The 10929-nt window shown below is 39.9% G+C and overlaps 1 long non-coding RNA gene across 1 annotated transcript in view; it reads right to left on the bottom strand.

Annotated features, from left to right (window-relative positions):
- Window positions 1-8609, bottom strand: part of LOC102199481 (uncharacterized) — a 9324-nt gene extending 715 nt beyond the window's left edge. Inside the window, exons 1-2 of the long non-coding RNA XR_311899.1 lie at window positions 8435-8609; window positions 418-562 (exon numbers count right to left, since the gene is read on the bottom strand). This is a non-coding gene — a long non-coding RNA (uncharacterized LOC102199481). The remainder of the gene's footprint in view (window positions 1-417; window positions 563-8434) is intronic.
- Between the last annotated feature and the right edge of the window lie 2320 nt (window positions 8610-10929).

The following is a 10929-nucleotide window of genomic DNA, read 5'->3' as shown; positions in this document are numbered from 1 at the left end:
TTTTTTTTTTACTGCCAGTGTATGAAAAAGGGAGCAAGAGCTTCATGAGCTCTGTTTCTGTGGATCAAAAGGAGAGCCAAACTGGTGAGGAGACAAACAGAAAGCCTGGAGGTTGCTGGAGGCACTTGATAACAGCTGAGCGTTAATCCTCTTCAATGTTAAAAGCAAGCATTGTATTTGTACAGTTTCCTTTATCTCCTGACATTTATTGTATTCACGTATTTGCCCTTTTTGTATCAGAAATATGTGTGGAAACATCTAGAGCAGAGACAAGTCTGTTGTTCTGGCACACACCTGTGTGGAATGTCTTTTTTAACCAGAGTCAGAGAGTTCATGGGTCAAATTTTACTTTTTGCTTGTGTGTCTGGTGTCACATTCCTGTGAAGCAAATATAGTTGACACAAATCATTAACTTACCTTCTTGCCACTTTTCTTTCGCAGCTGCAGAGTTTCAGAAATAGCAGTCCAGTTCTCAGCTGACACGCTGACACATCTCAGGACCTTTAACATCCCACTTGTTTGACATAAGTGTGACTATTCATCCCAGGAGAGTAAAATTAATCTATGATTGAAAAATGTTGGAAAGACACAAACACTGAAGTTATTATTCATTAAACTCCTCTCAGATTTCTTTTCTGTTCTACTCTATGCAGGGAATTGTATCTGAGAACCAAGTATTGTATGGGTCTTGAGCCACGCCTCATTTGTTTTATTTGGCACATGAGTAGCCTGAATTCTCTAAGACAATCAGATATTTCCTAGATAGCATTACACATTTCTGTGTTCATACTTGATCAATTTTGACAAGATTCCAAACACTCCTGGCTGAAATGCTGACCCAAACCATGACAGAGCCTCCAAAGATTGTTGTAGAAACTCACTCTTGTACCTCTCTTCAGGGTTTGATTATAATCTGGCATACCAGGCGTTGGCCCACATATGGAGCGATTAGTTAATATAACGTTTTGTTTTGTTGTTGTTTTTTTGTTGATTTAAATGTTTTGAGTTAGGTGCCTTTTTGTGTTTGATTCACAAGTTAGTGTTAAATGGTTCCCATCCATCCATGGTCTTCCGCTTATCCAACAAACAAATGAACAAAACGAACAAAACAGTCTCTGAAAATCGTCATTTACACAGACTGGACAAAATGAGTGAAAAAGCAGCCAATGTCCAAAGAAAAACTTTCAAACACCTTTAGAAAGCTTGAAGATGTATTACTCAAGACAATTTTAACAATTTACAAGTCTGGCTCCTTAGAAGCAAAATATGAAGAAATGATGGGTAGTTCAAGACTTTTGCTCATTACTGTATATGTAATGCTATAAATGTAAAAAGTGGAATAATTCCAAATGAAGAACCCCCCAAAAGTTTATTCTTTTCATCTGGATGTAGCGTTTTCAGGGGGAGAAACACTTCATCACTCATCCAAGTGACTACTTTGGTCTCACTTGACTACAGGTTTCCACAACCTTATAAAGAGTAGAGGCTCTTTATAGGGTTTATATGGGAGGATCAGGAGATGATGCATAAAGCGTACATTTGACTGAAACTTGCACCACTGGTAAACAATGGACTTTGAGGTCTAAAGAATGTGATGGCGATGTGTACAAAACTTGATAGCAAAGCTGATCCATGACACAACAGCAAGACCACTGATAACACTTGACTTTTATTATAATATAATATTATAATATACTATAATATTTTGTATGTACAATAAACCTAAAAACTCTGGGTTTTTAAACCAGGCACATTAAAAGTCTACTGCTGACAGAGTCTATGTGCATTTAGATTTTAAGCCAACAAAGATATTGTTGGCTGTATAAAATACAAATAAAAGAGTGCTAGCATCACCTAAAACAATTTTGCAACCTGATGCCACCAGTGTCCAAGGAAACAGTATTTGTCAAACATTGCTGCCTCAAAAGTCCACCATCCTATTACAGTGAGTGACATTATAATGACTTTGTGAATATCTGTGGTGCCATGGAGGCAGATGCACAGCCATACCGTCTCTGACACAGACCAGGATATATGCGCATGCCTCTACTGTCGCCCTGTAATCAGCATCCTGGCTGCTGGAGATAAGGCGCACAATGTCTCCGTGAGGTTGCAGCTGGCTTTTTTCCAGGGGACTTCGGGGCAGCAACACTGTGAACACCTCGGCCTGCCCACAAACGGTCCCTCGTTTATCACCCAACTAACACATACCACTCCCTTGAACACCTCATCGTCATATACTCACCTTTTAGTGTAAGTCAGGTATTCAGGTCTTGTGGAGAAACTCAGATGATACAAAATAGATTTGACTAATTCACATTTGAATCTTTATGTTTCTGCAGTACTGATGGAATAGAAAGCAATTGGGAAATGCTTCAGGAATCAGCTGTGAAAGTCCATCGTTTCAAAAATAAAGCCAATAAACAAATGGTTGAAGCTTTCAGGTGAGTATAATGACAGAAAGCTGAAAAGTTAAAATGGCACTTAAAGTTGTAAACAGTTAACCAGTATAAACTTATAATATCATGTCCAAGGTAGACTCCACTATGATAGCTGGGATAGGCTCCAGCCATTCACCCCCAGAATCAAATAAGAAGTTATCAAAATAATGGAATACACTTATTTAAAAAGGTTTACAGTTGAAAAAGCTTAAGATGCTGGATTTACGTATGGGATTGCTTGTAGTGATAACTGTAAAAAACATTAAGAAAAGGTAGGTCATGGACAGAATTAAAAGGAAAAGGTAACACATTTAAGCAACAGATTTACAGAAAGTTATAAATAAAAGACTAAAACAAACATCTAAAAGAAAAATAACTGAAAATGTATTTAATGCACAGTTGAAATGATTATTAGAACAGCATAAAGCTATAAGTAGTGGATTCTTTCGGTTTGCTTTTTTGCTTGTGTGTGTGTTTGTTTGTTTGTTTGTTTGTTTGTTTGTTTGTTTGTTTGTTTGTTTGTTTGTTTTTACATTAAATAGGCTAATTGTAGCTAAAAGTAATACAACTTAAAATTGAAAAGTTGCTTTATGCTTTAGCACACATCTAACATTTATAGATTAACTGACATATAATGATGTGATCTATGTAATGAATATCTTTAAAACATGTGGACTGAATTAAAGATGATTTCATATGTTTGTAGGAGTGAAATAACAAAGTCTCCAGGAAAGTCCTGCCACACTCTTACCAATAACTGGCTGACATGGGAGGGTCGGGAGATGATGCAGCTCGCCTGGACCTTTCAGACTATAAAAGCCAGCCCAGATAAACAAGTGGAGGGCTGTCAGAGGTTCTGGGTTCAAATCCCGGACAAGACCCTATTTGTCTTACACAGTGGTTCAGGGTATGTGAACACAAAATGTTAACTTGAATAAAAGATCATTTATTAAACAAACTATAAACACCAATGAAAGTTACCAGGTGGAGCAGTGGAAATATAGGCTAACTGATATTGATTGTTAATTTCCCTCTTTGCTTCAATTTTTGGACAAGCTCTTAATCGACTTTTACATTTTAAGTGGTTTTTTTAAGTGTAAGAAAACTTTTCACGAATTACAAATTTGCACGCCAACGCAGGACAAGAAGAAACATTTTGGAAACAATAAAAACGTGCAATCATAAGCTTTATAATTATTATTTAGGACATTTTGTGAGTTTTTATCCGAAATAGATCATAGCTTGTTTTTTTTTTTAAAGCAACGAGACCAAGAAAAATGCTTGTGGAAATACAAAGCAGATGTCCTAACAGTTTCTTAAACAGAATCTTTGCATTTCAAAGGCTGCTAAATTAAAATAATTATGTAGAAATAGTTCAGCCTATCTTTTTGAGCTTAATGGTAACTCTGCAAAGAATCTGTCAGTGCCTCCAAATAGTCTTTTGCTTATAGCCTGGATAATCAATTTAATAACTTCCTTTCTTCTTTGATTGCTGTTGGAATATTAACTCAATGAGGGCTCTTAGAAAAACAAAGCCTCACTCCTCAGATTCATTTGAACAACGGTGCTGTACTATAAATCAGATCCCAAACCCCTTAGTCAGGGAAAATACTCTCCATGTGGAAGTTGTACTATGTTGCATCAGCCAAGAGTGGAAAAAATGTTTTTAACATGCAGAAAGTGCTCTGTATGTCTGTGTGAGCCAAACGCAGCTCTTCAGCCAAAGCTCCATCTTTACAAGCCCACAGACACAATCGCACTGGAACATGTGGTTTTGATCAGCTCACGTGCAAGGCTGGGGCCAGTTAAAGCTTTAGTACACAATGATCACTCACTATGCCGCAGCAATGAGAACCACATGCTAGTTTAAACCCAAATACCCTGATCACAGTCCCTGTTTTCTGTCATGTCTTGTCCTTTGGGAACCCCGTTCCCAAGCTTGCAAACAATGGCTCTGTATTCATTCAACTTTTTTAGGCTGTTGTGAGACTATAAAGCCCCTCCCAAACATGTTTTTTTGACATTAAATAACTACAGATAGTTTAAGGAGATGACACAGAGTGCACGCATTGGTGGGGAAAAACAGGCTTAATATGCTTGAGTTTATTTTTTCACACCTGTAATACGAGATCAGACACGTTGAAGCCAGCTGTCTGCAGACTGGCTCTGCAACCTTTGCTGCTCACGCAACAAACATGAAAAAAAAAAAAAAACACTGCTCACCTGTGTATTAGATTGATGGTGCTCTGTTTCTGTTGTATGTAGGACTGATCCAAATATGTTTAAATTAGTTTAACAACTGGAATTTCATGTTGTCAAAGCTAATTTTGGTTCCTGTACAGCTATGGTGAGAGCTTGGTTCACATTGCACTAAGCCAGTGTTGTTGTCACTAGTGGGTGTATTCCAACATCAGGGCTGCTATTTATCACCAATTCTGTTCATAATTTTTGATGGATGATACGGTGCTGCGGTTGGCTTCATCGAGCAGTGACCTCGGGCTTGCACTGTGGCGATTGGCAGTCAAGTGATAACTTAGCACCTCCAAGTCTGAAACCATGGTTCCAAGCTAGAAAAGGGCTTTACAGGAGTTATTTCCTCAAGTGAAGTTCAGGTATTTGGGGGAAAGATAGAGTTTAAGAATGACAGACGGCCTGGTGTAATGCAGACAGTCTGCAGTGGTAAAGACAGAGCTGAGCAGAAATACTAGGTTTTACTGGTCAGTCCACATGCTCGCACTTATCTATGGCCACTAGCTGTTGGTAGTAGTAGGGTGGTTACCAATAAGCTTCCTTGGAAGGGTATCTTGGCTCTTTCTTAGAGAAAGCACGAGGAGCTTGTTCATCTGGGAGTGGTTCCAAGTAGAACTGCTGCTATTCCACATCCAAAGGAGCCAGCTAATGTGGTACAACCATCTGACCAGGAGGCTTCTTAGGTGAGATATTTTGAGCATGTCCAACTGGGTGGAAACCACGAGGCAGCCCAGGACACACTACAGAGATTATATCTTTCAGTGGCTCTTCTTCTGACCTGGACTTTAATGGATGGATGGATTGATGATGTTTAATATAACCATCAACTTTTATACAAAATATAAAAGTATTCACTTGAAGCCAATTTTGGCTAGTTGGCTAATATATGTCTAAATCACTCTCTTTTAGCTCTGCTTTTAGTCTCTCGCTGGTCTTGAGGGAAATGTTTACCAGCTAATTGCTAACTGTGTGTCTGTAGTTATTTTCAGGGCTTTTTCACAGAAGCACAGTTATCCAAAGTGATAATATACCATGCTATAGCAAAATAAAATACTATAATATTGTCTCTGGATGGCTTAAAAATGACCTGAAATTCAAGGGACTGGCATGGTTGTTTGCTGGTCCTACAAAGAGCTTTGGAGAACATCTTCTACATACCATAACTCTATTGTGAACAGGGAGCAGAGGGAAAATATGTAGAACAACCAGTTGGTCCATTCATGTAGGCTCTGACATAAAGAAGAAGTAAACACAAGCATTAAAACAATGCAAACTTTCCTCATCAGAGGCTATCTTTGCTTCTTACTCATCTTTTGTGGATGTTTTTGCCATGAATTTCAAATCTTAGTAATGCTGACGGTATCTGCAGATGGGTGTAAAAATGCAAACTGCTTTAATTTTCATTTAAGAAAGTGTAGATTAAGTTATTTAAGTTCTTATTGAAATTGCAACGTTTCCAAAGGTAGCAAACACACATTAATGTTGTGGAAAAAAGTGTGCAAATTATAGACTATATTTACATGATGGAACAGATTAGTCACTGCAACAAGAGATGTCACAGCTTCTGCGCCTATTCATTCTTTCTTTAATCAGCATGAATGGATGTTGATCATAATCATATAAAAACACCAATCACATATTTATATTTGTCTGCTTTGGACCTAACACGCTGTGTTATTTAATTAGATATATAACAATGCTCCTTACTGTGTAACAGTAAAAGCATTGATTGACAGAATATCTTATCAATGACAGGAATAGTGTTAAACAAAAGTGTGAGAAACTGGTGAAAATAAGCATTTGGCATGCTTTCTTTTTAATACAACTCAAAAATTATAATGTTTATTCCAAAATACTGCCACTATTTAAGTCTCTTGCCTCGGCTGACTCAATAAACCCTACCACTGACCATCCTGCTAGGATGTACTTGCAAAATTACTCCATTTGTCCTCATCCTTGCCTGTGATGTCTGCAAGCTGGTAACAACATATCATTTGTGTCACTCCAGGGTTTGGTGTCATGACGCTGTGTCCACTGACCAGCGGGCTGTTAAAAGGACACTTTGTGCCCTTGTTAAGTGTCTACTTTAGGGGGAAAAACCTTCGAAATCCCCAACTCAGTAGCTGTCCCATTCAACAGAAAACTCACCAAGGCTCAGTGCAATGATTTACATTTCCCCTGTGTAATAGAAAGTGGCAAAGCAGACAGGTCGTAACCCTGAACCGGTGTCAGTCAAGCCACATGCATGTGTCTTTATCTCTCTACTTCTCACTGCTTCTTTTGCATTCTTGCTCCTGACCCGACAGAAATTCATGCCTCTTCATCTCTAAAAGAACAGGTGACAACCAAGAATACTTTCACTCTGTTGACAGGCTGCATACCATTGTGAGAAGAGAATATAGTGATGACATGACACATTTTTAGCCACCTAGTAGAAGGAAGACATTACAGAATATGTTGAGTCTCTCAACCCAAAGAGGTCAGTGGGCATGTTCAGAGGATATTATTCTTCTCACAAAGCAGCAGGAGCTATAGCTCAAGGGCTCAATGCCATTTCTGCTCCAGCTACAATAGAGCAACCTTTAAAAAAAAACTTTTTGCAATGTCCCATGTGACCCTTTGCTGTTATTTCTGTCTAGTCTCCCAAACGCCAGCATGGATAATGCTTAATCCACGTCATCATTTTCCCCTAGATTAAACTGAGGGGTGGGAGTATTGTGTTAGGGAGCCCTCTCCACTGTGCTGAGACCCAGGCAGGCTGAGCAGGCCGCTGGGAGTAGGACTAAAGCAACAGGCCTGTGGTGTGTCTCCAGGGCTGTGTTGGGAGAGCCTGAGTGTGGAGGTCATCAGGGCTACTGCAGCTGATGTGTTCTGACAGTGTTGTGGTAAATCCGCTCTGCCGTAAGAGGTACATAGGAAACATGGTGGTTCACACGGGGAGCTCTTTCTCCATCCACAGCTCTGCCACATTTCAACCACACGGATCTCTTCTCTCAGCTCCCACAACATTTTCCCACTCTGGTGCTGATGAAATTTCCCCCGCAGTGGTGGAAACCAACCCAGGAATTATAATTTGGAGTATTTTTTTTTTCTTAGATGTTTCCATTTTATGTGACTTTATGCTCAACATTTCAGTTTAAGAGCTTATGTTAAAAATCTAGCAGTGTTTCTCTAAATGCAAGAATGCTCAAATGCTGATTCATCCATCCATCCATTGCCTGAACCACCTCTGTTAATGGGGAGGAGTAGTGGCATCATTCCAAGATCCTAACAAATTACTGAATTCCTCACTCTATCTCTAAGAGAGAGACGCCCTTTCAAAGAATCTCATCTCTCTGCCGCTTATATCTCATTCTTCCAGTCACTACCCAGAACTTGTGACCCTGGGTGAGGGTAGGAACATAGATCGATCCAGTGCAATCATTGCAGACATGACACCAACCGATAAATCCATGTCAATCTCTGACTCAAAACCCTGGGAATCTTAAACTCCTCCACTGCAACTCAACCCTGACCTGAGGTGGAATCTCCATCCTTTTCCAACTCAAAACTATGGCCTCAGACTTGGAGGTTAGAACGCTACATAAAATGCAGAAAAGCAACAGGAAAATCATATAGTCATCGCCATCTAATACGTATCATCTAATCCTAAAACTATATGCTCTGACTTAAAGGGCTTTGACATGACAACACAATCACCACTCTGAAAAGTTGTATCCTTATATTACAAAAAGAGCTCTCACTCATTTGGTCAAGAACCTCAGGAGGTGTCCTGTGGTGTCTGGCACTGGAACATTAGCAGATCTTCTGGGTTCTCTCGGTTGTATTGCAGGGCCTCCAACGTCCTCCAAAGATCAGGCTTGTTGTGACATTACTCTGTCGGATTGGGGACTTTTGAAGTCAGCTCAACATCTTGGATTCTCTGTTCTCTGTGGTAACATTGCTGGATTTGATATGCGTTTGTGCTTAAGTAAAGGATTGGAGTTCCCCCACCAGTGTTTTTATTTTTCAATAAGCCTGATGCCTCATCACAAAAGGTGGTCCTTTTGGGTCTACTTGAATTCCAGTTCTGTGAGCAATAACTGATGTTTCTCAGTGCTTGAGTTTCAAGTTACTCCGCGTGGGAAACACATGGATTCCACACCCACTTACTGACCTTCTTGAACCTGATTCCTCCATGTTACCTTGGGCGTGGGGGGAGGACATCCACCAAGCTCACAGGGAGGAGGAACATATGTAAGGAGAACCTCTCACTCAGCGAAAATAAACTGATGACACAATTGTGTGGGAGTCATCTGTGCTTATGAATTTATTCCCTTTTGCTGAAACTGAGTAATTTCAAACGCAGTAAGGTCGTCATATATTATTATTGACATTTATATGGCACATTACACAGAGATATCTTAATTTCTTTATCACCTCACGGCCTGTGCTTGCGCATGAATCAGAAGTGTCGAGTGCTGTGTGTGAAAAGCCATTTTAATTGCACTCAAAACTCTCTGCAAAGGATAAATGTGGGAAAAGTGGAAAATTAGGTTTAACATCTGCTCCTATGATGACAAAATGCATTTCTTATCAAAGGTTTCATCAACACATGCTCTCTCTTTAAAGACTCATAGCTCTGTCCTGAGTCACTGCACTACGTGAGCATTTCCTGCCAGAAAGGTTCTGCTTCCTTAGTGAATAATAGGGTCACTTGTATGTAAACTTCTCTGTAGTCTCTGCAGGATCATAAACACAGCAAAGGCTAGAGCTGGATTTGCAGCTGCTGATAATAAACTTATCTCTATGGGTTGTTAGGTGGTAATAAAATGTAGATTCTGAAGGAGAAGGGCAAACATATGGTGGGTCTGAGACTTCACGGCTAAAGAAGACATTAGTCTGAAACTACTGCACATCAGACTAATATATGAATCTTGCTATTAGGATAAGCTCAACAGGTGCCTACCTTTCTGGGGTTGACTTAATCTCGAAACTAGAAGAAAGGTGGTCTATTAAGTGTATTTTAAAGGAAATGAAGCATATAACTTCAAGCGTACTTAAATGGAATTAAACAAGTTGGAGCTGCAGTTCACATTTGAGTACACTGGACACATTGTTCAAGAAACCAGTTTGAGATGAGTTGAGCTTTGCGACATGGTGCATTATCTGAAGATGGGTACGCTGTGGTTGTAAAAGAATGGTCAACACTCAAGTAGGCAGTGGAATTTAAATAAAGGAGGCCAAAGTGTGCCAAGAAAATATCCCCTACACTATTACAGCAGCAGCAGCCTGAACTGTTGATGCAAGATATGATGGATCCATGTTGTTGATGCCAAATTCTTACCCTACCATTCAAATGTTGAAAAGCAAATCAAGACTTATCTTCTTCTTCATCCTGGCGTTGTTCCCGCTGGTGCAGGGTCCGCTCTTCAGCAAAGGTTTCTCCATTTGGTTCTGTCCAAGGCGTCCTCAGGTGATGCGTTGATGGTCTTAATGTCCTTAATGTCCTTAATTTTGTCCATCCACCGTTTCTTTGGTCTGCCTCGAGGGCGGCATCCTTCTGGGTCGATCATCATTGCCGTTTTTGCTACAGAGTTCTCATCGCTTCGAATCGTGTCCATACCACCTCAGGCGGGACTCGAGCATCTTTTCCTTAATTGGGGTTACACCTAGTCGCTTCCGTATGTCTTTGTTTGTAACACGGTCCCGTCTTGTAATTCCCAGGCTCCATCGGAGCATGCGCATTTCCATGGTGTTTAGGGATTGTTCATGTATGGTCAATGCGGGCCAACATGCGGAACCATACAAGGCTACTGGGCGGACCACCGCTTTGTAGATTTTTCCCTTGAGTTGATCTGGCATTCTTCTGTCACAAAGGACACCAGTGACTTGTCGCCATTTTAACCAGGCTGCATTTATTCGTGCTCGGACATCGGAGGTTATATTTAGCTGATGACTGAGCCCAAGTAGCGGAACTCTTCTGTCTTCTTCAACTCTTCGTTGTCAATTATGATGGTGCCATCAGTTTGGGTGCCTCCTTCCAGGTATTCGGTCTTTTTCGTATTGAGCCGCATACCGTATTTGTCACACAGCGGAAATTTGTGTTTTTATGTTTTATCAATCTGTGTATTGGTACATAGTGTTGATTTTATTTGCATGATTTTATAGTGATATTTATATTGCATGTTTGTTTATTGATATTTATACTGCATGGTTTTATCCTCATATTTATATTGGTGTTAATGTTGTACCATGT

This window comes from Pundamilia nyererei, unplaced genomic scaffold (assembly GCF_000239375.1).
Source record: "Pundamilia nyererei isolate P.nyererei 1_Seehausen unplaced genomic scaffold, PunNye1.0 scaffold00091, whole genome shotgun sequence".
Lineage (NCBI taxonomy): Eukaryota > Metazoa > Chordata > Actinopteri > Cichliformes > Cichlidae > Pundamilia > Pundamilia nyererei.
The sequence above is the reverse complement of the archived record's forward strand: the minus strand, read 5'-3'. Positions and strand labels throughout refer to the sequence as shown.